Raw genomic sequence first — 26,206 nt, forward strand, 5'->3', positions numbered from 1 at the left:
GAAAATTTCAGAAGAAATTTTATGTGTGCCTATGCCGCTGCTAATCACTGTAGTTGCCATTCATACGGCTACAGAGAGCAAAACTCAGAAGAGCAGCCATTCTCCACCATGAACTATGGTAAAACAAACACCGCTCACGCTCACAGATGACAGCTTACAGTTTTGTGTAAAGATGAAGTTACTTCAGACAGCGCCGATTTGCAGACGCTGTGCACACAGGTTCATGAGCAGAAGTCCCATTGTACCACGGCAGACCCGACAATGTTTGCATGAACACGCTTTGAAGCATTACATTATGGACCACTTTTCACACATGCATTCACTTTTTGTTTTTGTTATTTTTACACAGTGTTCTGAATTATGAACAATGGTCTACAGCCAATCTTGTGTATTATTATACAAACTTTGGTTGTGAGATTCAGATAACTATTTAATAAAAGCTAAATATTTTATATGAGAGTAAGAAAGAAAAGTATATCTTTGTGTCCACCTTTCTCTGTTAATGCCCTAGCTGCCCCCGTAAAAGCTTTGCTAGATCCGCCCCCTGCACAGTTACCAGCTGTCAGCTACACAAAAAGGAGCTTGGTCTTTGTCTCTCAGAAACAACTCATAACTTCCTTCAACTCATTCATGTCACCTAAAGTGTAAACCTGTTTCTCCATCACCAGTTCAGCTCTGATGATTCAGTAAGGACATCTCCTGATTTCATCTTCATGCTCCAGCAAACATCAGCTGATACTAGAAATTAAAATCAAAAGAATTCTAACAACAGCTGATCAAGCTTAAACGTGCTGCTGTTGTTTAGCGCGATAAATAAGAGCGAACAGCCGATCATTGATCAGTTTCATGATTGACGTTTCAACACGCGAGAGAATGACAGGGGAGGCTTCAGTAACGACAGAATAAATCATAATGTTTTCTCTGAATGTGGGACGATTCCGTTTGTACGGCACGGCAACTCTATGAACTAACCCTAATGAATAAAATAAAGTCCAACGTCAGTAACTTAGTGCGCACACAGCTGTATATAAACTCCCGTGGCAGTACGATTGTAAAGGTCAACGAAAATAAATTACACCTAAACTCGGTTTATATCTGACCCAAATAGAGTGCAGTTCATAACTTCTTACCTGAAATTCAGTTCACCTCACGCTCCTGCCTTCGGTTTCCAGCATCATCGGCCCATATAAACGAAAAATAAGTCCAGCTAAAACACATACTGTCGGCGAGCGACTGGGTGCTGACACGAGTTTCACCCGCCTCAATATAAGCCAAGCCTGGGTGCTTTTTCACGAAGGTCGCTAGCGGCGCTAGCTAACTATGCTAGCGGCGCTAGCTAGCTGGCTATCAGCAACACGTAAGAGAACTGCTGCTAAATAAACTACACCTAAACTCAGTTTATATCTGACCCAAATAGAGTGCAGGTCATAACTTCTTACCTGAAATTCAGTTCACCTCACACTCCTGCCTTCGCTTTCCCTGATCCACGATTGACCTCCGCGTTAGCAAACACCGGTCGATCGGCGGTCGATCGCGGCATGTCCTTTCTGTCATACACCGTGGATAGCTGCCCACTGTTGTAGCTCCGCATTATAGCACCACCAAACAACTCAGTTATTTTTTCCACATCCAGCTGTAACTCCGATTCTGTGCGAGCATTTGCGAGAGACCGGGAGGTGAAAGGAGAGAGAGTCCCTCGCTGTCCATTTGCAGCCAAGCGCGGCAGCTGGCTAGGTAGCCGGCTAGCTGTCAGGCAGGACCGAGGTCGTCAGAGCACTGTCGCTAATATGGGATGTCTTGATAAAACAAGCAGATATTTGAAGTTTACACACCTACATTCTCGCCTGAAAATATCTTAAAAGTTTATTTTGTGACCTAGAAACACTAATAAAAGACATATAAAACGAAGTGGTGGCCGCCATTGTTTAACTCGGCAGAGGTGTGCTATGAATTGTGGGATATGGAGTTTTCCACCAAGCATAGAAGCCATTGTGTTTACCGTAACTATTCAATGGTTCGCGCAACCTTAAATCCTCCAATGGTTCTTGAAAGCAGCGAGGCTGTGCGCGCCATTGATATTGTCGTCATTACGGTATCCAAATAAGGGTAGACAGGCTGTACCACTCCCGGCATACCACTAGAGAGAGCCAACACACCACAAATGAAGTTTGAAATTTGTTTCAATGGGACAAAAGATGGCGCCAACACACCACAAATGAAGTCTGTTTATTTGGCGCCAAAAGATGAATTGGCCTAAATTTGCACTAAAATATTAATATTTAAAAACTATAAAAGTCATAAACACCAAAAGTGTATACCATAGTAGTCCAGCTCCAGCCGCACAAAATGATCTAACATATGTAACCCTATTGTGAAAACTGTTCGGCAGAGGAGCGCGGGAAAATTTTCACTAAAATATTAATATTTAAAAAACTATAAGAGTCATAAACACCAAAAGTCATAGCACACCATTCCAGATCCAGCCGCACAAAATGAGGTAACATATATGAAGTTTGTGTCAAAACTGCGGGGCGAGTTTCGCTGCAAAATTTCAGGCGGAAACTGGAGAATAATAATAACTAGAAAGCGAAAATTTCAGAAGAAATTTTATGTGTGCCTATGCCGCTGCTAATCACTGTAGTTTGCCATTCATACGGCTACAGAGAGCAAAACTCAGAAGAGCAGCCATTCTCCACCATGAACTATGGTAAAACAAACACCGCTCACGCTTCACAGATGACAGCTTACAGTTTTGTGTAAAGATGAAGTTACTTTGTACAGCGCCGATTTGCAGACGCTGTGCACACAGGTTCATGAGCAGAAGTCCCATTGTACCACGGCAGACCCGACAATGTTTGCATGAACACACTTTGAAGCATTACATTATAGACCACTTTTCACACATGCATTCACTTTTTTGTTTTTGTTATTTTTACACAGTGTTCTGAATTATGAACAATGGTCTACAGCCAATCCTGTGTATTATTATACAAACTTTGGTTGTGAGATTCAGATAACTATTTAATAAAAGCTAAATATTTTATATGAGAGTAAGAAAGAAAAGTATATCTTTGTGTCCACCTTTCTCTGTTAATGCCCTAGCTCCCCCAAAAGCTTTGCTAGATCCGCCCCTGCACAGTTACCAGCTGTCAGCTACACAAAAAAGGAGCTTGGTCTTTGTCTCTCAGAAACAACTCATAACTTCCCTTCAACTCATTCATGTCACCTAAAGTGTAAACCTGTTTCTCCATCACCAGTTCAGCTCTGATGATTCAGTAAGGACATCTCCTGATTTCATCTTCATGCTCCAGCAAACATCAGCTGATACTAGAAATTAAAATCAAAAGAATTCTAACAACAGCTGATCAAGCTTAAACGTGCTGCTGTTGTTTAGCGATAAATAAGAGCGAACAGCGATCATTGATCAGTTTCATGATTGACGTTTCAACACGAGAGAATGACAGGGGAGGCTTCGTAACGACAGAATAAATCATAATGTTTTCTCTGAATGTGGGACGATTCCGTTTGTACGGCACGGCAACTCTATGAACTAACCCTAATGAATAAAATAAAGTCCAACGTCAGTAACTTAGTGCGCACACAGCTGTATATAAACACCCGTGGCATTACGATTGTAAAAGGTCAACGAAAATAAATTACACCTAAACTCGGTTTATATCTGACCCAAATAGAGAGCGACCGGTGCTGACACGAGTTTCACCCGCCTCAATATAAGCCAAGCCTGGGTGCTTTTTCACGAAGGGTTGCTAGCGGCGCGAGCTAACTATGCTAGCGGGCGCTAGCTAGCTAGCCGGCTATCAGCAACACATAAGAGAACTGCTGCTAAATAAACTACACCTAAACTCGGTTTATATCTGACCCAAATAGAGAGCGACCGGTGCTGACACGAGTTTCACCCGCTTCAATATAAGCCAAGACTGGGTGCTTTTTTCACGAAGGGTTGCTAGCGGCGCGAGCTAACTATGCTAGCGGCGCTAGCTAGCTAGCCGGCTATCAGCAACACATAAGAGAACTGCTGCTAAATAAACTACACCTAAACTCTGTTTATATCTGACCCAAATAGAGTGCAGTTCATAACTTCTTACCTGAAATTCAGTTCACCTCACGCTCCTGCCTTCGCTTTCCCTGATCCATGATTGACCACCGCGTTAGCAATCGCCTGCCCGGCCTCATATGTCTCGTTGGCGGCATGTCCTTTCTGTCACACACCGTGGGTAGCTGCCCTCTGTTGTAGCTCCACCACCAAACAACTCAGTTATTTTTTCCACATCCAGCTGTAACTCCGATTCTATGCGAGCATTTGCGAGAGACCGGGAGGTGAAAGGAGAGAGAGAGTCCCTCGCTATCCATTTGCAGCCAAGTCGCGGCAGCTAGCTAGGTAGCCGGCTAGCTGTCAGGCAGGACCGACGTAGTCAGAGCACTGTCGCTAAATATGGGATGTCTTGATAAAACAAGCAGATATTTGAAGTTTACACACCTACATTCTCGCCTGAAAATATCTTAAAAGCTTATTTTGTGACCTAGAAACACGAATAAAAGACATATAAAACGAAGTGGTGGCCGCCATTGTTCACTCTGTAGAGGCGTGCTATGAATTGTGGGATATTGAGTTTTCCACCAAGCATTACCGTAACTTTTGAATGATTTGCGCAACCTTAAAAATTCCAATGGCTCCTGAAAGCAGCGACGCTGTGCGCACCGTTGAAATTGTCATCATTACGGTAATCCAAATAAGGGTACACAGGCTGTACCACTCCCGGCATACCACTAGAGAGAGCCAACACACCACAAATGAAGTCTGTTTATTTGGCGCCAAAAGATGAATTGGCCTAAATTTGCACTAAAATATTAATATTTAAAACTATAAAAGTCATGAACACCAAAAGTCATGACATAATAGTCCAGCTCCAGCCGCACAAAATGATCTAACATATGTAACCCTAATGTCAAAGCTGTTCGGCAGAGGAGCGCGGGAAAATTTTCACTAAAATATTAATATTTAAAAACTATAAAATTCACAAAGACCAAAAGTCATAGCACACCATTCCAGATCCGGCCGCACAAAATGAGGTAACATATATGAAGCTTGTCTCAAAACTGCGGGCGAGATTCGCTGCAAAATTTCAGGCGGAAACTGGAGAATAATAATAATAATAATAAACCGACGAATAGTAATATGTGTGCCTCTTTCCATAGGCACACATAACTAGAAAAATTTGCATTTCCTGCGAAAATGCTGTGTGGATGCCGGAACGCTTAAGCTGTCTGCTGAAAATGACTGAAAAAGATGAAAAGCTGCAAAATTGTATGGCAGTAATGAAACTGAAAAATTATGCTGAAAACGTGAAAAACAGAAACTTTTGCTGAAAAGAGGTGAAAAGGCAAAATTCTGCTTCAAAGGGGTACAGAAGTTCAAATTTGTACTGAAAAGAGGAGAGGTGAAAAGGTTTCCTCTGAAATGAGCAGAAGATACTGAGATTTGTATTGATAAGAGGTAAAAGGCTGAAAATTCTGCTTAAAATAGGTGAATCAGCAGAATTTCTACTGAAAAGAGGTAAAGTAGAACGTTGCACTGAAAACAGGTGAATCAGCAGAATGTCTGCTAAAAAAGAGATTTCTGTTGAAAACACCTGAAAAAGCTGGAATTTGTGCTGAAAAAACTCACCATTCTGCTGAAACGGGGTGAAGAAGAGGTGTTGGGCTGTTGAGAAGCGTTAAATAAGTTGAACTGATATGTTTGGGTACAAATACTATGATTTGGCAATAATACTGCGTTTTAGCACAACTCCTGAGATTTGATTGAAATACTATGATTTAGAAGAAATATTATGACTTTGTACAAATACAATATTTTGGCACAAATACTATGATTTGGCAGAAATACTACTATTTAGTAGAAATACTATGATTTACCAGAAGTACAATGTTTCTGCAAAAATAGTATAATTTTGAAGAAATACTATGCTTTAGTAGTAATACTATAACATCACAGATATATGATGATTTTGCAGACATTCTGGTTTTACACAAATAGTATAATGTGGCAGAAATACTATGTTTTAGCACAAATACTATGATTTGCTATAAATACTATGATTTGGCACATATACTGTATTCAGCAGATATACTATAACAAAATAGAGAGTCTACGACTTAGTAATAATACTATAACATAATAGATATACTATGATTTTGCAGACAGTCTATGTTTTTGCACAACTAGCACAATGTGGCAGAAATACTATGATTTTGAAGGAATACTATGATTTGGTAGAATTACTATGCCTTAGAAGTAATACTATAACATAACACATATACTGTGATTTAACAGACAATATGTTTTTGCAAAAATAATACGATTTTGCTCAAATACTATAAAATTGCAGTGATACTATTATTTTGAAGGAATACTATGATTAGGTAGAAATACTATGCCTTAGTAGTAATACTATAACATAACAGATATACTGTGATTTTGCAGACATAGAATGTTTTTGCACAAATACTACGATTTTGCTCAAATACTATGAAATTGCAGTAATACTATGATTTTGAAGGAATACTATGATTAGGTAGAAATACTATGCCTTAGTAGTAGTACAATAACATAACACATATACTGTGATTTAGCAGACAGTATGTTTTTGCACAAATACTACGATTTTGCTCAAATACTCCGAAATTGCAGTGATACTCTGATTTTGAAGGAATACTACAATTTGGCAGAAATACTATGTTTGGGCACAAATACTATGATTTGCTATAAATACTATGATTTGGCACAAATACTATGATTTAGCAGAAATACTATGTTTTAACATAAATAATATCTTTTGACAGAAATTTCTGCTAAAGGTACTATTTCTGCTTTTAGCAGAAATACTGTAATTATGCATAAATACTATGATTTGGGATAAATACTATGATTTGGCAGATATATTGTATTCAGCAAATATGCTATAACATAACAGACATTCCTCCACTTAGTAGTAATACTATAACATGAAATAAATATTATGGTTTTGCCCCAAAACCATGATTTGGCACAAACAACATGATTTTTCAAAATACTATGATTTAGCAGAAATACTATGATTGAGCAGAAGTACTAAGATGTAGTAGAAGTACTTTGATGTAGCACAAATACTATTATGGAGGAGTAATACTTTAACATGGGAGAGATATTGATACACACACACACATACACAGAGAGCAAAGTGTACAGGGGCTGTTAAGAGTCTGGGCTTGGTATATCTAGGTCAGCTAAATTAGCTGCACCTGCTGTAATCAGCACTTACACACACACAGACACAGAGAGAGCTATGGGTTTTCTTCAGTGTATTTCTCACATTCAGGATTCCCCTCGAACAAATGGCCATAATTTCCTAAACCGTAGGAGCTAGAACGATCATTCTGACACCGTTTTGTTCAGAAGAGATGGGGAATCTGCAGGTCTTCATAATTCAGAGATAAAATATAAATTATTGAAGATATATGACTTGTAATACACTGTAACTGAGTAGAGGCAAAGCAAAACTGCCTTGACCTGCCCTCAAACAACGTTTTGTAACTCTAAATCTGTATGGAGCATCAAAATCATTCTTTCACCGTAAGAAACAGCAGGCTTTGGTGAACAGTCATGGAATTTTCAGGTCTCTGTTGAAATCCATCAAAAAGATCTGACGAGAGAAAAAGTGCCTCATTTCCAGAGTTTGAAATCTGAACAGATCTGAGCGAGGGACAAATTTCCTATTCTCAAACAAGTGTAATTCATGGCCAAACGGTAATAGGTGAGGAAGAAATTCTTGAATTGTGAGCATCAGGGATGTCTGAAGATATATTGGCACAAGCCTCATGTCTCAACTTTGTTTCGTTAAGGAGATATGACGATTTGAAAATGCCTCTCATTAGAGAAATCCAGCGCTGATTTTGAACAAACTCTCCATTGACTTTCTATGGAGAGTTTTGAGACTTTGTGTTGCTCTGAGGAGATTTGCAAAACATCTGTAAATCCCACAACAATGATAGTGACATTTTCTGAAAGCCAGCAAAAATACCTACGTTTTGATGTATAATTTGTGGGGTTGAGTGGAAATTGAGCGAATAGCAAGAAGTTGTTCGGACAAGAAGAGAAAATTCAGAAATTTCCACTGTCCACTCTGAGTTAATTGCATAGCAACCATAACAACGCATGTATTTTCTGAAAAATCACAATTTTGCAACTGAAAACTTAAAGAGGTATAAAATTAAAACGGTAGAAGATCTGAAAAAGCTGAATCACTCAGGAATAGCCCACTAATCTGAGAACATTTTAAAGTTTGAATGGAGTTTCTAGGTGAAAGTATGACAAAGTAGTTAAGTTTCAAAAAACAAGCAAGTTTTAGCAGAATTGTGGAAGTTTTCCATTCATTTCAATGGGACAAATTAAAGGAAAAAAGTGTAATATTTTAAAAAGTATAAGAGTAATAAACACCAAAAGTCATAGCACACATTAGCAGAAATAGCAGAACAGTTTAGAGTTTGAACTGAGAAAATCGGCTGAAAACTGAGAAAGTAGTTAGACGGCAAAAACGTCACGGAAGTCCCAAGAATAACTAGAAAATTTGCATTTCCTCTTGAAAATGCTGTGTGGATGCCTTAACGCTGAAGTTGCCCGCTGAAAATGACTGAAAAGATGAAAAGCTGCAAAATTCTATGGCAGTAAAGAAACTGAAAATTATGCTGAAAACAAGTGAAAAAACAGAAACTTTTGCTGAAAAGAGGTGAAAAGGCAAAGATTCTGCTTCAAAGGGTACAGAAGTTCAAATTTGTACTGAAAAGAGGTGAAATGGTTTCCTCTGAAATGGGCAGAAGATACTGAGATTTGTATTGATAAGAGGTGAAAGGCTGAAAATTCTGCTTAAAATAGGTGAATCAGCAGAATTTCTACTGAAAAGAGGTAAAGAAGTAGAACGTTGCGCTGAAAACAGGTGAATCAGCAGAATGTCTTCTAAAAAAGAGATTTCTGTTGAAAACACCTGAAAAAGCTTAGATTTGTGCTGAAAAGGGTGAAAACACTCACAATTATGCTGAAACGGGTGAAGAAGAGGTGTTGGGCTGTTGAGAAGAGTTAAATAAGTTGAAGTGATATGTTTGTGTACAAATACTATGATTTGGCAATAATACTGCGTTTTAGCACAACTCCTGAGATTTGTTTGAAATACTATGATTTAGAAGAAATATTATGACTTTGTACAAATACAATGTTTTGGCACAAATACTATGATTTGGCAGAAATACTATTATTTAGTAGAAATACTATGATTTACCAAGTACAAGGTTTCTGCAAAATACTATGATTTTGCAGAAATACTATGCATTAGTAGTAATACTATAACATCACAGATATATGATGATTTTGCAGACATTCTGGTTTTACACAAATACTATAATGTGGCAGTATACTATGTTTTAGCACAAATACTATGATTTGTTATAAATACTATGATTTGGCACAAATACTATATTCAGCAGATATACTATAACAAAACAGAAAGTCTACGACTTAGTAATAATACTATAACATAATAGATATACTATGATTTTGCAGACAGTCTATTTTTGCAGAAAAGAGGTGAATCAGCAGAAATTCTGCAGAAAAGAGGAAAGAAGCAGAATGTTGCGCTGAAAAGAGGTGAATGAGCAGAATTTCTGCTCAAAAGACGCAGAACAACCTGGTTCTGCTCAAATTCACCAATCAGAGGTACTGCTTCTGTCTGCTTCATCAGGCTGTGTACTTGTATGTATTTCTGCCATGGAGCGTTAACAAGAATCTTAGGTCCGCATTAGACAAACTACTAACATCATAAAACTTTGCAGAATTGTAATAAATTAGCAATATAAATTACAGGTCTGTGATAGTGTATAAATTTGTAGTGAAAAAAAACACCATGTGGACCAAGGTGGAATTGAACCCACGACCTTTGGGCTGCAGACCCGTGTCATTACCAAATGCGCCACCGGCAAAGAGAGCCAGTGCCTGGAAAACGGGAGATGAGCAGTCAGAATTAGATCGCGGGCGAGGCGAAAAGCGCCGTCGTGTATCTCAAAAACTAGGTGGGATAGAAGCACAATTCCTTTACTGGGTGAATCAGCAGAATTTCATGAACTTCGACTGCGATTTTCATAGCTCTTTGTTCCTCCGTCGCGGAGATATGACGAGAGAGGAAACGGCTTCATTTTAAGAGTTTGAAAACAAACGTAATTTATGGCTCAACAGTAAGATGACAGTAAAACTGCTCCAATCGTGAGTCTCAGCAGTGTTTGAAGATGAATTGGCACAAGCCTCTCATCTTAACTTTGCTTTATAAAATTATTGTGGCATGCAGATGAATCTTGCAAAGAAGCTCACAGGGAGAGATTGAGCCTGTATTTCCACCCCAAGCTGGTAAGGGAGCTTTTATTGAACATACTTGCTTGTGCTACAATGTGCTTCAAGGGTCAATAACAGCATAACAGAACTCACTTATGGTACTGCATTCTTCCTATAAAACAATAACTGTCAGTGACTTTGTACTGTAGTATAAACACAACATTCAAGACAACAGTTAAAAGTAACGTAACCATAAACAATGAAACAAGAACATCTAAAATGCAGCACATGTCCCAAAGCATGATGGGAGAGAACTAGCTGTCTCCCCAACACGCCACATTATTTATGATTTATGATTTGGCAGAAACACTGGGACTTGGTATAAATACTATAATTTACATGAAATACTTTGACTTAGCAGAAATTCTGTAATCTAGCAAAAGCACTTCAGCATAGCAGAAATTCTATGATTGAGCAGAATTACTAGGATTTAGCACAAACACTATGATTTGTCTAAAAAACCCTTTATTTTGCAGTTATATTGTGATTTGGCAGAAATACTATGCTTTGGAACAAATACCAAGATTTGGCAGAAATACTATGAGCAGTAATAATATAACATAGCAGAAATACTGTTATTTTGTGGAAATACTATGCTTTGGCACAAATACCATGATTTGGCAAAATACTATGATTTAGCAGAAATACTATGATTGAGCAGAAGTACTAAGATGTAGTAGAAGTACTTTGATTTAACAGAAATACTATTATGGAGGAGTAATACTTTAACATGGGAGAAATATTGATACAGACACAGAAACACATACACATACACAGAGCCTAAAGGGAACAGTGGCTGTTAAGAGTCTGGGCTTGGTATATCTAGGTCAGTTAAATTAGCTGCACCTGCTGTAATCAGCCCTTACACACACAGACACAGAGAGAGGTATGAGTTTTCTGCAGTGTATTTCTCACATTCACATTCAGGATTCCCCTCGAACCTCCTGGTCTCACGGCAGCTACTCATCTCACTGAGCCAAACTCATTCTCACAAAGAAGAGGTAGATAGACTGACAATTGTGCTGAAATTATCAGAAGCTGCTGAGAACTGTGCTGATAAGAGGCAAAAAGGATGAAAATTTTGCAGAAAGAGGTGAATCAGCAGAGTTTCTGCTGAAAGAGTTTTTTTTCTGAAAACTGCCAAAAAAGCTGGAATTTGTGCTGAAAAGGGTGAAAAAATGAAAATTTTGCTGAAAAGGGTGAAGAAGCTAAAGTATACCAAATCAAAGTATTTGTGACAAAACATGGTATTTCTGCCATATTGTGGTATTTGTACCACAAAAGTTACTACATTACAACATGAATACGGATTAAAGATGAAAGAAACTGGCAACAAATTCCTCCACTACAAACCAGTCTGATACCACTTCTTTGCAGTGTTCACGTTTACTAAGGCACTACCCAAAAGGCGCCACAAGAGGGCACTCCAACACAAGAGATGACCTATGTACACTGATGCACTTAGTAACAGTCAGCCTCCTACTTAGCCACTACGTAATACAGCGATATTACAGTGTACAAATTCACATAAATTTGCAGGGGAACAAACAAAGCAGGAACAAGCCCAAAACAATCAAATAACTGTGCTGCCATAGCTATCGCTAACTAGCACATACGCTAAAGGTAACTAAAACCAATACACACAAGTAGCAGGGTAAACATCTTAAGCATGGAACATTAACTCACGTTTATGTGACACACACCTTCCCCAACAAATACAGGATGGGCTAATTGCTCCCCTTCCCAGCAGCTCTCTCCTCAATCGTTAGCCCAGGAGCGAAGGAAGACCATCTAGCTCAGAAGTCCCATGAATTCCCTCACTGCTCAGAGGCTGCTGGGTAATGTAGCTCACACTAACACAGGTTTTCTACAAGCACAAATACTATAACATAGCAGAAATACTGTGATTTTGTTGAAATACTATGCTTTAGGACAAATACTATGATTTGGCAGAAATACTATGTTTTAGGACATATACTATGATTTGGCTCAAATACTATGATATAGCAGCAATACTATGTTTTGGTACAAATGCTGCACTTAGGCACAAATATTACGATTTGGCAGACACTATGATTTAGCAGAGATAATATGATTTGGCAGAAATACTAAACTTTGGCACAAATACTATAATTGAGTGCAAGTACTTTAAGATAACAGAAATACTATGATTTAGAAAAGATATTATGACTTTGTACAAATACAATGTTTTGGCACAAATAATATGATTTGGTTCAGATGCTATGATTTGAAACAAATACTATGATTTGGGAGAAATACTATTATTTAGTTGAAATACTATGATTTTGCAGAAATACTATGCCTTAGTAGTAATACTATAAGATAACAGATATATGATGATTTTGCAGACATTCTGGTTTTACACAAATACTATAATGTGGCAGAAATACTATGTTTTAGCACAAATACTATGATTTGCTATAAATACTATGATTTGGCACATATACTGTATTCAGCAGATATACTATAACAAAATAGAGAGTCTACGACTTAGTAATAATACTATAACATAATAGATATACTATGATTTTTCAGACAATCTATGTTTTTGCAACAACTAGCACAATGTGGCAGAAATACTATGATTTGGCACAAGTACTATGATTTAGTAGAAATACTCTTTTGGCACAAATACTATGTTTCAGTACAAATACTATGATTTGGCAATAATACTGCGTTTCAGCACAACTACTGAGATTTGATTGAAATACTATGATTTAAAAGAAATACTATGATTTCATACAAATACTATGTTTTGGTTCGAATACTATGATTTACAAAAATAGTATGATTTGCACAAGTACCATGATTTAGTACAAATACTACGAATTGGCATAAATACTGTGACTTAGTAGTAATACTTTAACATAACAGATATACTGTGATTTTGCAGACATAGTATGTTTTTGCACATATACTACGATTTTGCTCAAATACTATGAAATTGCAGTAATACTATGATTTTGAAGGAATACTATGAATAGGTAGAAATACTATGCCTTAGTAGTAGTACAATAACATAACACATATACTGTGATTTCGCAGACATAGTATGTTTTTGCACAAATACTACGATTTTGCTCAAATACTCGAAATTGCAGTGATACTATGATTTTGAAGGAATACTACAATTTGGCAGAAATACTATGTTTGGGCACAAATACTATGATTTGCTATAAATACTATGATTTGGCACAAATACTATGATTTAGCAGAAATACTATGATTGAGCAGAAAGACTATGTTTTAACATAAATAATATCTTTGACAGAAATTTCTGCTAAAGGTACTATTTCTGCTTTTTAGCAGAAATACTCTAATTTTGCATAAATACTATGATTTGGGATAAATGCTATGATTTGGCAGCTATATTGTATTCAGCAAATATACTATAACATAACAGACATTCCTCCACTTAGTAGTAATACTATAACATAAATAAATATTATGGTTTTGCCCCAAAACCATGATTTGGCACAAACAACATGATTTTTCAAAAAATACTATGATTTAGCAGAAATACTATGATTGAGCAGAAGTACTAAGATGTAGTAGAAGTACTTTGATTTAGCACAAATACTATTATGGAGGAGTAATACTTTAACATGGGAGAAATATTGATACACACACACACACATACACAGAGAGCAAAGTGTACAGGGGCTGTTAAGAGTCTGGGCTTGGTATATCTAGGTCAGCTAAATTGGCTGCACCTGCTGTAATCAGCACTTACACACACAGACACAGAGACAGCTAAGGGTTTCCTTCAGTGTATTTCTCACATTCAGGATTCCCCTCGAACAAATGGCCATAATTTCCTAACCGTAGGAGCTAGAACGGTCATTCTGACACCGTTTTGTTCAGAAGAGATGGGGAAATCTGCAGGTCTTCATAATTCAGAGATAAAATATAAATTATTGAAGATATATGACTTGTAATACACTGTAACTGAGTAGAGGCAAAGCAAAACTGCCTTGACCTGCCCTCAAACAACGTTTTGTAACTCTAAATCTATATGGAGCATCAAAATCATTCTTTCACCGTAAGAAACAGCAGGCTTTGGTGAACAGTCATGGAAATTTTCAGGTCTCTGTTGAAATCCATCAAAAGATATGACGAGAGAAAAAAGTGCCTCATTTCCAGAGTTTGAAATCTGAAGAAATCTGAGAGAGGGACGAATTTCCTACCCTCAAACAAACGTAATTCATTGCTCAACGGTAAGATAATTGTAAAAACTGCTTCCACTGTGAGTGTCAGCAGTGTCTGAAGATATATTGGCACAAGCCTCATGTCCTAACTTTGCTTTGTTAAAGAGATATGGCGATTTGAAAATGCCTCCCGTTTCAGAATTTCAGCTCTGAATTTCAAAACCTCCCACAGACTTTGAATGGGAGTATTGAGACCTTGTGTCACTCCGAGGCAAATTGCGAAAAAAACGGTAAATCTCACAATAAAGATAGTGACATTGTCTGAAAGCCAGCAAAAATACCTACGTTTTGATGTATAATTTGTGGGGTTGAGTGGAAATTGAGCGAGTAGCAAGAAGTTGTTTAGACATGAAGAGAAAATTCAGAACGGACCAGCACTCACTCTGACTTAATTGCATAGCAACCATAGCAACGCATGTATTTTCTGAAAAATCACAATTTTGCAACTGAAAACTTAAAGAGAGATAAGATTAAAACGGTAGAAGATCTGAAAAGCTGAATCAGACATGAATAGCCCAATAATCTGAGAACATTTTAAAGTTTGAATGGAGTTTCTAGGTGAAAGTATGACAAAGTAGTTAAGTTTCAAAAACAAGCAAGTTTTGGCAGAATTGTGGAAGTTTTCCATTCATTTCAATGGGACAAATTAAAGGAAAAAGTGTAATATTTAAAAAGTATAATAGTAATAAACACCAAAAGTCATAGCAGTCGTTAGCAGAAATAGCAGAACAGTTTAGAGTTTGAACGGAGAAAATCGGCTGAAAACTGAAGCAGTAGTTAATCGGTAAAACACGGAGCAACTAGAAGAATAAAGTAGAAAGATAAAGAATAAAGAGAAACAGGAACTCAATAGTGTGGAAGCCCTTTGAGGGCATCCACACAACTAGAAAAAATTTGCATTTCCTGCGAAAATGCAGTGTGGATGCTGTAATGTTGAAGCTGTCTGCTGAAACTAGCAGAAAAAGCTGAAAAGTTGCAGAATTTGTAAAAACTTTGCAGAAGCAAAGGAACTTTGCTAAAATGTAGTAACTTAGCAGAACTGCAATATCTTAGAGGAAACATAATACTTGGCAGAAATACAATAGCATAGCAGAACTTAGCAGAAATATTGTAACTTACCAGAAACACGATAACTTCTCAAAATACAAGAATTTAGGAGAAATAGTATAAGATAACAGAAAGAATATATTTAGCCAAACATTCTTAAACATTACAGAAATACTATGATTTAGAAAACAGTACAACATAGCAGAAATGCTGCGATTTACCAGAGACACTGTAATTTACTATTAATATTGAATTTCCAAAAAAAAAAAAAAAATACTATGTTTTAGCACAAATACTGTAATTTGACAGAAATACTATCATTTGGCAGAAATACTATGTTTCAGCAGAAATACTCTGGTTTAGCACAAATATTATAACATAGCAGTAATACAATTATATAGCAGAAATGCTATATTTAGAAAGAAAAAATATAATATAGTAGAAATACTATGATTTAGGAGAAATACTGTAATCAGCACATATACTGTAACATGACAGAAATTCCTCCACTAGTAGTAGTAATACTATAACATAAACAAATGTTATGATTTGGCACAAAAACCATAATTTGGCAAAATACTATGATTTAGCAGAAATACTATGATTGAGCAGAAGTACTAAGATGTAGTAAAAGTACTTTGATTTAACAGAAATACAATTATGGAGGAGTAATACTTTAAAATGGGAGAAATATTGATACACACACACATACACAGAGCCTAAAGGGAACAGGATTTGTGCCATGGAGTGTTAACAAGAATCTGAGGTCCATATTAGAAAAGCTGCTAAAATCATAAAAGTTTGCAGAATTGTAATAAATGATGAATATGAATTAGTGGTCTGTGATAGTGTATTAATTTGTAGGGAAAAAAAACATGTTGCCCAAGGTGTAATTGAACCCACGACCTCTGGGTTGCAGACCTGTGTCATTACCAACTGCGCCACTGGGAAAGAGAGCGAGCGCCTGGAAAACAGGGTGATGAGCAGTCAGAATTAGATTGCGGTGAGAGGCGAAAAATGCTGTTTTTTGGAGTTACAAAACGTTGTGTAACTCAAAAACTAGGTGGACTAGAAGCATAATTCTTGTACTGGGTGAATCAGCGGACTTTGGTGTACTTTGACTGTGATTTGCATTGCTCTTTGTACATCCGTCGCTGAGATATGACGAGAGAAGAAAGGGCAGACCTCAGATATGATTGGCTGGCTGGGAAGCCGTGCAGGCCCTGATATGTATTTGTATGTATCAGTCCTCACAGAGGATTAGCTGCCTGGGGACCTGGCAGAAATATATAGAAATAGTATGATTAAGCATAAATACTACATTTTTTAGAAAAACTATATTAATCACAAATCCTATAAAAGCAGAAATACTATATTAAGCAATATAAATATCCTCTAAAATCGTATAAAAAGCAGTAAAACTGTACTATGATTTGGTAGAAAAACCCTAATTAATCAGAAATACCAAATTTGGCAGAAATAGCAGAAACACTATATTTAGCACAAATCTTATGAAATTGCAGAAAGAGTATGATTTAGCAGGAATGCTGTATTTAGCACAAATCTCATAAAATAGCAGACATAGTATGCTTTTGCAGAAATGTTGTATTTAGCACAAATCTTATGAAATAGCAGAAATGCTGAAAAGCAGCAGATATGCTATGACTTAGCACAATAGTAATAACTTAAATAGAAAAATTGGAAAAGCAAAATGGACAGCTGAAAAAATGCTGAACATGCTAAGGGTCCCTCAAATGTAAGTGTTAAATGAAAAAAATCAGCAAAAAAAAGTATAACAGTGACACAATCACAAATATGGACACATATGGAAACACACATGCACAGAGAGACACACACAGGATCAAATTCAGTCAACCAGTCTAAATATATTGAATTTAAATCATATAATAAGATGCTCCCATAAAAACTCTCTCTCGCCTCTCTCTCTTCTCTCTCTCTCTGTCACACACACACACACACACACACACACACACAGAGAAAATCAAGTTTCTAGGTCAGTCAAGCAGCCTGGGAGCTGCTAAATTTGAATCCACCAATCAGAGAGGCTGTATACTTTTTCCGCCAAAACAGGTGCACCAGCTTACACACACACCACAGAGAGAGACAGGATTTGTGCAGTCTATTTTCCATAGTGAGGACTCCCCTCAAACAAATGGCTATAATTTCCTAACCGTAGGGGCTAGAACGGTCATTCTTACACCGTTTTGTTCAGAAGAGATAGGGGAATCTTAAAGTGTTGACAATTTATCATTAAAATATGAGTTATTGAATATGTTTGACTTCTAATGCACCATAACTGAGTAGAGGCGAAGCGAAAACTGCCTTGACTTGCCCTCAAACAATGCTTTCTAACTCTAAATCTATTTGGAGTATTGATATCATTCTTGCACCGTGAGAGACAGCAGACTTTGGTGAACAGTCATGGAAATTTTCAGGTCTGTGTGGAAATATATCAAAAAGATATGACGATAGAAAAAAGTGCCTCATTTCAAGAGTTTGAAATCTGAAGAAATCTGAGCGAGGGACAAATTTCCCACCTCAAACAAACCCAATTCATGGCCAAATGGTAATAGATGAGAAAAAAAATTCTTGAATTGTGAGCGTCAGGAGTGTCTGAAGATATATTGGCACAAGCCTCATGTCTTAACTTTGCTTCGTTCGGGAGATATGACGATTTGAAAATGCCTCTCATTACAGAAATCAAGCGGTGATTTTAAACGAACTCTCCATTGACTTTCTATGGGGATTTTTGAGACTTTGTGTTGGTCTGAGGAGATTTGCCAAAATTCTATAAATCCCACAACAATGATAGTGACATTTTCTGAAAGCCAGCATAAATACCTACGTTTTGATGTATAATTTGTGTGGGTTGAGTGAAAATTGAACGAGTAGCAAGAAGTTGTTCGGACATGAAGAGAAGACTGCAAAACTTACAGTGGCTCACTGAAAGCCAAGTGCATAGCAACCATAACAACGCATGTATTTTGTGAAAAATCACAAAAATGAAACTGAAAACTTAAACAGGGATAAGATGAAAATGGTAACAGATATGAAAAAGCTGAATCATTCATGAATAGCCCAATAATTTGAGAACATTTTAAAGTTTGAATGGTTGTTCTAGGTGAAAGTAGGACAAAGTAGTTAAGTTTCAAAAACAAGCAAGTTTTAGCAGAATTTTGGAAGTTTTCCATTCATTTCAATGGGACAAAAAAAGCATAAAAAGCATAATATTTTAAAAAGTATAAGAGTTAAAAATACCAAAAGTCATAGCGATCATTAGCAGAAATAGCAGAATAGTTTAAAATTTGAACGGTGAAAATCGGCTGAAAATTGTGGAAGTAGAAAAGTGCCAAAAAAAAAAAGTGCAAAAGTGGCAACTAGAATAATAATAATAACTAGAAAAATTTGCATTTCCTGCGAAAATGCTGTGTGGATGCCTTAACGCTGAAGCTGTCTGCTGAAAAGCTGAAAAAGCTGAAAAGTTGCAAAAAGTTGTATGGTGGTGTATAAAAACATGTCGCCCTGAGCAGGATTGGAACCTGGCCCTCCTGGTCTCAAGGCAGCTACTCATCTCACTGAGCTAAACTCATTCTCTCAAAACAGGAGGAGAGACCGACAATTCTGCTAAAATGAGCAGAAGCTGCTGAGAATTGTGCTGAGAAGAGGTGAAAAGGTTGAAAATTTTGCAGAAAACAGGTAAATCAGCAGAATTTCTGCAGAAAAGAGGTAAAGAAGCAGAAACTTGCGCTGAAAAGAGATGAATCAGCAGAATTTCTGCTCAAAGGTGGCTATTCATTTCCCTGAGCCAAAGTCACCCTTACAAAGAAGAGGTGGAGAGACGGACAATTCTGCTGAAATGAGCAGAAGCTGATAAGAGGTGAAAAGGCTGAAAATTTTGCAGAAAAGAGGTGAATCAGCAGAATTTCTGCAGAAAAGAGGCAAAGAAGCAGAAACTTGCGCTGAAAAGAGATGAATCAGCAGAGTTTCTGCTCAAAAGAGTTGTCTTTTTCTGAATACAGCCAAAAAGCTGGAATTTGTGCTGAAAAGGGTGAAAAAAATGAAAATTTTGCTGAAAAGGGGTGAAGAAGCTGAAGAAGCTAAAGTATACTAAATCAAAGTATTTGTGCCAAAACATAGTGTTTCTGCCATATTGTGGTACTACTACATTACAACATGAATACGGATTAAAGATGAAAGAAACTGGCAACAAATTCCTCCACTACAAACCAGTCTGATACCACTTCTTTGCAGTGTTCACTAAGGCACTACCCAAAAGGCGCCACAAGAGGGCACTCCAACACAAGAGATGAGCAGAATTTCTGCTGAAAAGAGGCAGAAGGTTCTGTATGTAGAAAAAGAAACACTGTTGAACCATGTGTGAAATAAATAAAGAAATGAAATGAAAGAACAACCTGGTTCTGCTCAAATTCACCAATCAGAGGTACTGCCTCTGTCTGCTTCATCAGGCTGTGTACTTGTTTCTGCCATGGAGCGTTAACAAGAATCTGAGGTCCATATTAGAAAAGCTGCTAAAATCATAAAACTTTGCAGAATTGTAATAAATTAGCAATATAAATTACAGGTCTGTGATAGTGTATAAATTTGTAGTGAAAAAACGTGGACCAAGGTGGGATTGAACCCACGACCTTTGAGCTGCAGAGCCGTGTCACTACTGATTGCGCCACCTGGACAGGGGCGGCAGTTTGAAAGACAGATACTTGGGCAGTCAGAAAATAGATCGCGGTGAGAGGCGAAAACGCCGCTTTTTGGAGTTACAAAACGTCGTGTAACTCAAAAACTAGGAGGGCTAGCAGCATAATTCTTGGACTGGGTGAATCAGCGGACTTTGGTGTATTTTGACTGCGATTTTCATAGCTCGTTCTACCTTCGTCGCGGAGATATGACGAGAGAAGAAACGGCTTCATTTCCAGAGTTTGAAGACTGAGAGAAGGACAGATTTCCACCCTCAAACAAACGTAATTCATTGCTCAACGGTAAGATAATTGTAAAAACTGCTTCCACTGTGAGTGTCAGCAGTGTCTGAAGATATATTGGCACAAGCCTCATGTCCTAACTTTGCTTTGTTAAAGAGATATGGCGATTTTAAAATGCCTCCGTTACAGAATTTCAGCTCTGAATTTCAAAACCTCCCCATAGACTTTGAATGGGGAGTATTGAGACCTTGTGTCACTCCGAGGCAAATTGCGAAAAAACGGTAAATCTCACAATAAAGATAGTGACATTGCCTGAAAGCCAGCAAAAATACCTACGTTTTGATGTATAATTTGTGGGGGTTGAGTGCAAATTGAGCCAGTAGCAAGAAGTTGTTTAGACATGAAGAGAAAATTCAGAACGGACCAGCACTCACTCTGACTTAATTGCATAGCAACCATAGCAACGCATGTATTTTCTGAAAAATCACAATTTTGCAACTGAAAACTTAAAGAGAGATAAGATTAAAACGGTAGAAGATCTGAAAAAGCTGAATCAGACAGGAATAGCCCAATAATCTGAGAACATTTTAAAGTTTGAATGGAGTTTCTAGGTGAAAGTATGACAAAGTAGTTAAGTTTCAAAAACAAGCAAGTTTTAGCAGAATTGTGGAAGTTTTCCATTCATTTCAATGGGACAAATTAAAGGAAAAAAGTGTAATATTTTAAAAAGTATAACAGTAATAAACACCAAAAGTCATAGCCATCATTAGCAGAAAGAGCAGAACAGTATAGAGTTTGAACTGAAAAAATCGGCTGAAAACTGAGAAAGTAGTTAAGTGCCAAAAGTGTACGGAAGCAACTAGAGGAATAATAAAGAATAAAGAGAAACAGGAACTCAATAGTGTGGAAGCCCTTTAGGGCATCCACACAACTAGAAAAATTTGCATTTCCTGCGAAAATGCTGTGTGGATGCCTTAATGCTGAAGCTGTCTGCTGAAAAGCTGAAAAAGATGAAAAGTTGCAAAAGTTGTACGGTGGTGAAAAAAACATGTCGCCTGAGCAGGATTCGAACCTGGCCCTCCTGGTCTCAAGGCAGCTACTCATCCCACTGAGCTAAACACATTCTCTCAAGAAGAGGAGGAGAGACCGACAATTCTGCTAAAATGAGCAGAAGCTGCTGAGAATTGTGCTGAGAAGAGGTGAAAAGGCTGAAAATTTTGCAGAAAAGAGGTAAATCAGCAGAATTTCTGCAGAAAAGAGGCAGAACAAAAGGGAAAACTGAAAACAGGTTTTGCCATGACCGGGATTTGAACCTGGCCGTTCTCGTCTCAAGGCAGCTGCTCATCTCACTGAACCAAACTCTTTCTCTCAAAAGCAAGAGATGGAGAAACTGACAATTTTGCTAAATGAGCAGAAGCTGCTGAGAATTGTGCTGAGAAGAAGTGAAAAGGCTGAAAATTTTGCAGAAAAGAGGTGAATCAGCAGAATTTCTGCAGAAAAGAGGTAAAGAAGCAATAAGTTGCGCTGAAAAGAGATGAATCAGCAGAATTTCTGCTCAAAGGCGGCTATTCATTTCCCTGAGCCAAAGTCATTCTTACAAAGAAGAGGTGGAGAGACGGACAATTCTGCTGAAATGAGCAGAAGCTGCTGAGAATTGTGCTGATAAGAGGTGAAAAGGCTGAAAATTTTGCAGAAAAGAGGTGAATCAGCAGAATTTCTGCTCAAAAGAGTTTTCCTGAAAACTGCTGAGATTTGTGCTATTAAGAGGTGAAAAAGCTGCTGAAAAGAGTTCAATCAGCAGAATTTCTGCTGAAAAGAGTTCTGCAGAACTCTTTTCAGAATTCTGCTGAAAAGATGTTTTTGCTGAAAATAGCTGAAAAAGCTGGGATTTGTGCTGAAAAGTGGTGAAAAAACTGAAAATTTTGCTGAAAAGGGGTGAAAAAGCTGAAATTGAGTTAAAAACGTTTAACTGTTAACTGAAAGAAATGTTGCCATAAGCGGGATTTGAACCCGGGCCTCCCAGTCTGAGAACGGATGCTCATCTCACTGAGCTAAAACACAGGTCAAACCGGCAAGGAAAATCAGTGAGGCCACTGATGATATGGCAGAAATGGGCAAAAATATTGCAAAAAATTCAATATCTCAAAAGTATAGCAGTTATGAGCACCAAAAGTCATAGCTGGAAAGAGCAGAAAGAGCAGAATTTTTAAGATTTGAATGGAGAAAATCGGCTGAAAACTGAGGCAGTAGTTAAGCGCTTAAAAAACGACGGAAGCAACTTGCAGATGAAGAATAATAAAGATAAAGAATAAAGAGAAACAGGAACTCAATAGTGTGGAAGCCCTTGAGGGCATCCACACAATAAAGAATAAAGAGAAACAGGAACTCAATAGTGTGGATGCATAAAGCATCCACACAATAAAGAGAAACAGGAAAACAATAGTGTGGATGCCTTAAAGCATCCACACAATAAAGAATAAAGAGAAACAGGAAAACAATAGTGTGGATGCCTTTTAAAGCATCCACACAATTTCATTTCCTGCGAAAATGCAGTGTGGATGCTGTAATGCTGAAGCTGTCTGCGAAACTAGCAGAAAAAGCTGAAAAGTTGCAGAATTTGTAAAGCTTTGCAGAAGCAAAGGAACTTTGCTAAAATGTAGTATCTTAGCAGAACTGCAATATCTTAGAGGAAATATAATACTTGGCAGAAATACAATAGCATAGCAGAACTTAGCAGAAATATTGTAACTTACCAGAAGCACGATAACTTCTCAAAATACAAGAATTTAGGAGAAATAGTATAAGATAACAGAAAGAATATATTTAGCCAAACATTCTTGAACATTACAGAAATACTATGATTTAGAAAAACAGTACAACATAGCAGAAATGCTGCGATTTACCAGAGACACTGTAATTTACTATTAATATTGAAATTTTTTAAAAAGAATACTATGTTTTAGCACAAATACTGTAATTTGACAGAAATACTATCATTTGGCAGAAATACTATGTTTCAGCAGAAATACTCTGGTTTAGCACAAATATTATAACATAGCAGTAATACAATTATATAGCAGAAATGCTATATTTAGAAAAAAAAATATAATATAGTAGAAATACTATGATTTAGCAGAAATACTGTAATCAGCACATATACTGTAACATGACAGAAATTCCTCCACTTAGTAGTAATACTATAACATAAAACAAATGTTATGATTTGGCACAAAACCATAATTTGGCAAAATACTATGATTTAGCAGAAATACTATGATTGAGCAGAAGTACTAAGATGTAGTAAAAGTACTTTGATTTAACAGAAATACAATCATGGAGGAGTAATACTTTAAAATGGGAGAAATATTGATACACACACACATACACAGAGCCTAAAGGGAACAGTATTTGTGCCATGGAGTGTTAACAAGAATCTGAGGTCCATATTAGAAAAGCTGCTAAAATCATAAAAGTTTGCAGAATTGTAATAAATGATGAATATGACTTAGTGGTCTGTGATAGTGTATTAATTTGTAGGGAAAAAAAACATGTTGCCCAAAGTGTAATTGAACCCACGACCTTTGGGTTGCAGACCTGTGTCATTACCAACTGCGCCACTGGGAAAGAGAGCAAGCGCCTGGAAAACAGGGTGATGAGCAGTCAGAATTAGATTGCGGTGAGAGGCGAAAAACACTGTTTTTGGAGTTACAAAACGTTGTGTAACTCAAAACTAGGTGGACTAGAAGCATAATTCTTGTACTGGGTGAATCAGCGGACTTTGGTGTACTTTTGACTGTGATTTGCATTGCTCTTTTGTACATCTGTCGCTGAGATATGACGAGAGAAGAAAGGGCAGACCTCAGATATGATTGGCTGGCTGGGAAGCCGTGCAGGCCCTGATATGTAAATTTTATATGTATCAGTCCTCACAGAGGATTAGCTGCCTGGGGACCTGGCAGAAATATATACAAATAGTATGATTAAGCATAAATACTACATTTAGTAGAAATACTATGTTTTAGCACAAATACTATAAAATGGCAGGAATACTATAATTAAGCAGAAATACTATATTTGGCAGAAACACTATATTTAGTACAAATCTTATGAAATAGCAGAAATAGTATGATTTAGCAGAAATGCTGTATGTGGCACAAATACTGAAAAGCAGCAGAAATGCTATGACTTAGCACAACAGTAATAACTTATAGAAAAATTGGAGAAGCAAAATGGACAGCTGGAAAAATCCTGAACATGCTAAGGGTCCCTCAAATCTAATTGTTAATTGAAAAAAAAAATCAGCAAAAAGTATAACAGTGACACAATCACAAATATGGACACATATGGAAACACACATGCACAGAGAGACACACACAGGATCAAATTCAGTCAACCAGTCTAAATATATTGAATTTAAATCACATAATAAGATGCTCCCATCAAAAAGGCTCTCTCTCTCTCTCTCTCTCTCTCTCACACACACACACACACACACACACACACGATCCAATTCAGTCAACCAGTCTAAATATATTGAATTTAAATCTTACAATGAGATCATCCCATAAAAGGCTCTCTCTCTCTCTCTCTCTCTCACACACACACACACACACACACACAGACAAGATCCAATTCAGTCAACCAGTCTAAATATATTGAATTTGAATCTTACAAAGAGATCATCATAAAAGGCTTTCTCTCTCTCTCTCTCTCTCTCTCTCTCTCTCACACACACACACACACACACACACACACACACACACACACACACACACACAAGATCCAATTCAGTCAACCAGTCTAAATATATTGAAGTTGAATCTTACAATGACATCATCCCACAAAAGGCTTTTCTCTCTCTCTCTCTCTCTCTCTCTCTCACACACACACACACACACACACACACACACACACACACACGGACACACAAGATCCAATTCAGTCAACCAGTCTAAATATATTTAATTTGAATCTTACAATGAGATCATCCCATAAAGAGCTTTCTCTCTCTCTCTCTCTCTCTCTCTCTCTGTCACACACACACACACACACACACACACACACACACACACACACACGATCCAATTCAGTCAACCAGTCTAAATATATTGAATTTAAATCTTACAATGAGATCATCCCATAAAAAGGCTTTCTCTCTCTCTCTCTGTCACACACACACACACACACACACACACGGACATACAAGATCCAATTCAGTCAACCAGTCTAAATATATTTAATTTGAATCTTACAATGAGATCATCCCATAAAGAGGCTTTCTCTCTCTCTCTCTCTCTCTCTCTCTCTGTCACACACACACACACACACACACACACACACACACACACACACACACACACACAAGATCCAATTCAGTCAACCAGTCTAAATATATTGAATTTGAATCTTACAATGACATCATCCCATGAAAAGGCTTTCTCTCTCTCTCTCTCTCTCTCACACACACACACACACACACACACACACACACACACACACACACACACACACACACACACACACACACAGGAGAGAGAAGTAAG

The sequence above is a fragment of the Oreochromis aureus genome, unplaced genomic scaffold (genome assembly GCF_013358895.1).
Source record: "Oreochromis aureus strain Israel breed Guangdong unplaced genomic scaffold, ZZ_aureus HiC_scaffold_375, whole genome shotgun sequence".
NCBI classification, from domain to species: domain Eukaryota; kingdom Metazoa; phylum Chordata; class Actinopteri; order Cichliformes; family Cichlidae; genus Oreochromis; species Oreochromis aureus.